Genomic DNA, 5523 nt, shown 5'->3' on the forward strand with positions numbered 1-5523 from the left:
TATATATATTTGCATACACACACATATACTATTGAAAAGAGGGAGCATGTGATGATGTCTACAAATCCTTTGCTTGCAGTTGCTATGTAGCTCCCCAATAAAAGGCATGGTTCATTGTACGTTGCATGTTTTTCAGATTTCTAGCTAACATATTTTCGTGTAGGACAAATCCTTTTTTATTTTCCTATGTTCTTTTTAGAGTCCTTAGGATATTTCTATAGAGGAAATAAGATAAGGACACACATTCTGAGACATTTTTGTGCGAGAACCAATTGGCGGGGGACCAAGAGCAGTAGCTCGAGTCTCATATTTTAATAGATGTATATAATTAGGACAAGACATCGGGGCCCGATCGCTCTTCCTTTTCTGGGATATGTTGTCGACCCAACACCACCAACCTCTTATTATTTTGATTTGGTTTGTCTTAAAATGAATTTCTTTATTTCTTTTTGTGGTTTGTCTAGGAATCACGAATGCAATATATGCTCTATAGGATTTAAAAATCTAAATTTATTCTAAAATCCTAATAAAATATTCAAAATAATGAAAATTTTAGGATTAAAAAATTTAGGAGTTTAAAATTTGCACTTTTATTTTCTTGCATGGCCTTTGGGCTGGATTTTGAATAGGTCGCATGCATGGATATATTCCAAGTCATATAACGCTTAGGACTATGGTAGATAACTGCATTCATATTTGCATGTCCCGAGGAGAAGCCCCCGAGCTTCTTCAACTCGACTGGCCCATCATAGATTTCTACTTAGGTGGTTTTTTAGTGTGATTAGGGTGTTAAAGGTTGCCCCGACCCAGACAAGGTGTACGCTTTTCTTGTGAGTGTTTTCACTTTTGTAGCTGGGCCTCTTATTTTCGTTCTTTCCTGAGGCAACTCTACCATCTATATGGAGAGTGTAAGTCCCACCTCTTGTGCTCCACCTTGTAGGTCATAAGACTAGAGTTTCTTTCTTTTTACCTTAAGGCTACCGAGGTCCCCATGAACGATATAATTCACAGATTGTTGACCAAGAATTTATGGAACCGTTGGGTTGAGTACCTTCACAACCAATAGACTTAGGAACCCAGTAGCTTGGGATGACGAGTTTGTGGTACCCTGACCCGACTACCTTTACCTGTTTAGGTTCACTCTACCTTTCTTGTTATTGAACCCTTTAGAGCCCTGCCACTCCTTTGATTTTGTCAATATCATCTTGACGACCTGATTATCGATGAGCTATCGGTTGTTTGGGATACAGTGATTTACCTGCTGCCCTTATGACTCGGTGAGCTCTGACGTACCTCATCGAGATGATTTTGGTTATTTCATAGGTTATAATGTTGACGAGTCGCTACCCATTTGAGATGTGAAAGAATCGCTCTTTGAACGGTGGCTTAGCGAGAACTTTGAAGCATTGGAGTGTTGTCATGCGAGACAACCATCCTTTGATGGCTTATTCTCTAGATTCATGATAATATAATTGAAACTCCTTTTATTGAGATTATTATTAGGTATCCCCCAGGATGCAATTAACGAGAGGAAAACTCTTGACTCCAGGACAAAAATGTTCTTTTCGGTTATCTGGTTACGGGTGGTTTATGTAGGAATTTTCTTCGTGGATGTTGTGTTTTGACGTGCTTCGATCTAATTCTATTCGGACGTACATTTTTGACCCATCACACGAGAATTACCCATATATGAGCCATTTCTTTGTTTCTTTTTATTTGTTCGTCTATTTGTTGTCATATATCATTCTTTTTTATTTCCTTTTTTTGTTTCTTTTTATTTGTTTGTCTATTTGTTGTCATATATCATTCTTTTTTATTTCTTTCATCTTCGAGTCATTTATATGATTCAGAAGGGAGATTTATTCGAATAAGGAAATTATACGACGACATCTAAATAGATAAGCTAGTGACTCTGAGTTTTGTTTACTGCTAAACTAGTCCAAGATTTATTCCTACATCAGTTTTGGATCGACAACAAATGTTTATTTATATGCTTACTGCTAAACTAGTTTGATGTTTATGTGTGCTCTAATTGCACGCTGTTAATTTTTTGTAGGAAAAATTCCATAAACTGAAAGAGAGCCGATCGCAGTCAGGCGGTATTACGATTCAAGATCGTGATCCATCTATATACAATATGTGGAGGGAGGATGTCAGAGGCAAGAAGAATGGTTGAGTCTACACCCTCAAAGGTTAACCAATGACGAGGCAATGACTATAACAAATGGTTTTAGTCATTAGTAATAAAAAACAGACAAAAAAAACTGACGGCTTACACGTGATTTCTAATTCATATAAGAAAATGTTCAATTACATCATGTCGGAAGTCCGTCAATACATATAAGTCATCGAAAATTTCGTTGATTTTCTAATTACTGACAAGTGTTTTTACTATTTCTAGAAACCACCAATAAACCGACGGTTTATTTGTTTTTAACATACTAAAGTTGAAAATAGGCTAAATTTCTATAATGACATTTCAAAACCATGTATATTAGTTTGTATTTTTTGTATAATTATAAAATAAGATTGCAAGTGAACTAATAAGATTAGCAAGCTACTTATAGCTTGACCTATTTAGAGAAGCTTGTTCATTATCATTAGCAAAGTGTTTATTTTTTTTTTAAATAATTGATTTAGATATAAGCAAAATATAAAAACTAATTGCTATATTTATTTACAATGAAGAACATTGGCATTCAAAGCTTATGAACAATCTTGTTTAACACAAATTATTTTCTTATTTAAACCTTGATTATATATTTATTTGAGGCTTGATAAAATGATTATTGAATGCTCAATAAACCAAACTAACTAAACATAACAACTTATATTTTTAAAATAAAAATATAAAAATAACTATTTGATTAACTTTTACTAATTATTAAGGTTAATTTAATCTTTAATAAATATACAAATAATTTAATATTTATAATTAAATTGATTAAATTAAAATTAACATAATATTATATCCAGCTTAATAATTAAATTTATAAATTATTTAAACGAAATCATTTGTATTAAGCATTAATTTTTTTATTAGTGGATCTTATTTAATGAACACCCTCTAATATTGATATTTCGAAAACATAACCAAAATTTAATTTAAAAATATACGCTCTCAAGTGGGATTTAAACTCATTAATCATTATTTAGAAATAAATAAATAATGTTTAATTAATACATTGATACATTTACTAATTTTAATGATTAACAAATAGTCATTAAAATAATTAATCAATAGTTAGTATTTTAAAATCCAATAATTAATTATATATCAAACTTATCATAACAAAATTATAATTCCGTTAAACTAAAGTATCAATTTATCAATAATTTGTATTCAAATTAATTAATTAATAAATTTAAATTAAATTATAAAATAATATTACTTCAATATCTTCATAATTATTAAATTAAATTTTTTTTGTCAAATTAAAATACAAATAGTAGTAATTTAATTAATTAAGTATTTTGAGCAAATAGACAGTGGATTTAGCTTGTTAAAAGTTGATTTGATGTGTAAATCCTGCTCAAATCTTGAAAATTGTTTGGTATCATAAAAATTAAATCCAATTAAATCTTGATGAACTCTTCGGCAACTTGTTCCAGGGTTTAAGTTAGTTTGGTCAGATGAGCTTTTAATAATAATTTGATCAAAACCATGCTTATAATACTTATTTAACATAATTCAATCTTTATTAGACAAATTAAATTATAATTAGTAAAAAAGTAACATTCTAATTAGTAATTAATTATTAACTTTTATGCTTTTTAAGATAATAATTCTATGCAATCAAGCTTATATAATTCAATATTGAGACGCCATCAATAAATTTCCCACATCTAGCTTGAATTTAGAGGTATTACGTGACTCTCGAGACAATATTTTAAACAAAGAGTGTTTAAACTTTGATTAACAATCATCAAGAACTCCGATTTCAACAAACTCACAGTGATAAACCCAATGATATCAAATTTGGTCAAATCCAAGTTAAATCAAGCTTGGATCTGTCGGCTATCTTTTTTTGAAAATAAGATTTTAAAATCTAAATTTAATATGATATATATAATGTAATTTTAATTTTGTGAAAATAGTATTTTTTTTTTTGTTTTGAAAAATGCTGAGACCAGATAGATCTCATATATCTAATAGTTTAAATAGCTGAGCACGATGTCTTAAATGATATATCATCTCGAAGGATGAACATATGACTTATTGGTAGACTCATATATCTAAACTTAAGAGTTTATGATTCTATTTGGGTCTGCGAATTTATAACAGACAAATTCCCCTATCTAATATACAGATTAGACAGAGTTTAGACTAATATGGGTTCTTAATTCCCTATAGAGACAAGTTCTTATAGTTAATTACATCAACTGAAATCACCTAAAAAAACTCTCGATTAAGATCAGAGTTTCGTCTTCAAGAATTCAACGTTTAAGTTTCCAATGTTATTTATAGTAAAAGTTAAGTGGGACAGGTTCTAATAGAAACAATTATTTCTAGAATCTAAATGAGCGAAAAGTAGGAGATGTCAAAAATACTGAAGAAGATTCAGTGACATTTCAAACTAATTTATGATTTGGTTTTATATTTTTGAAAGATAAATTATGTGATGTTTCAATCCTGCAAGTTATTTAGATATTCGGGGTTTATATTTATGTTTCATATGAAATAAGAGGATTTATGTCGTACCAGACGACGACGACTTCGGAATTCTAAAAAGTTTAGGACTTATATCGTACGATATAAAATCGTAGAAAGTCCTCAAAAGATGATGTATGAGGATTTACGTCGTGCCAGAAGAACGACCTCGATGTCATATAGGCAAGTTATTTAAGTCTACGGAAGTTCAGCTGGAGCTCCTCTCTCCACCTTCTGTTGTAGTCCCGACCACTGTCTGGAGTTGAATCGTCAACCGACCACGTCGTTATCTCGTTACATGAAAAGAGTAAAGGAAAGAGAACCATGCCTCATGCGGCATATCCTAGGGTACTATATAAACATGCCAAAAATGTAGTAACTAAAAACATAAGTACAGACGAATGTATACAGTATAGTGCAGTAAAGAAAGAAGAAGAAGCTATGTAATAAAGTACGGTAAAAAAATGCAAAGAACATATAGGAAGGTACAGTACAATACAAAAAGAAAAGAAATGTACTGTAAATAAAGAATTATGTAGTAAGAAAAGTAACGAAACTGAAACAACTAAAAGTATACCTGGTTAATTATGCTGATGCTACAAAACAGATTACAATTGCATAACATAAAGGGATTAGATAAACATTTGCAGATTGTAAAAGAAAGGCTAAATTTAAATGGTAAGCATATGAAAATTTAAAGTGGGATATATGATTTTAATTTGGGGTTAGGCTCGGACTAGAATTCTTTTTTTATTTTTCTCGATCCCCTAGGCCACTGATATATCGAAGTCAACCTATCAATATCAACTAGAAGTCACCAACGAATCACCCCTATAGTCGGGCAACCCTAGGCCCTTATCACTTAATGGATT

This window comes from Phalaenopsis equestris, unplaced genomic scaffold, assembly GCF_001263595.1.
Source record: "Phalaenopsis equestris unplaced genomic scaffold, ASM126359v1 Scaffold000094, whole genome shotgun sequence".
Taxonomy (NCBI): Eukaryota; Viridiplantae; Streptophyta; class Magnoliopsida; order Asparagales; family Orchidaceae; genus Phalaenopsis; species Phalaenopsis equestris.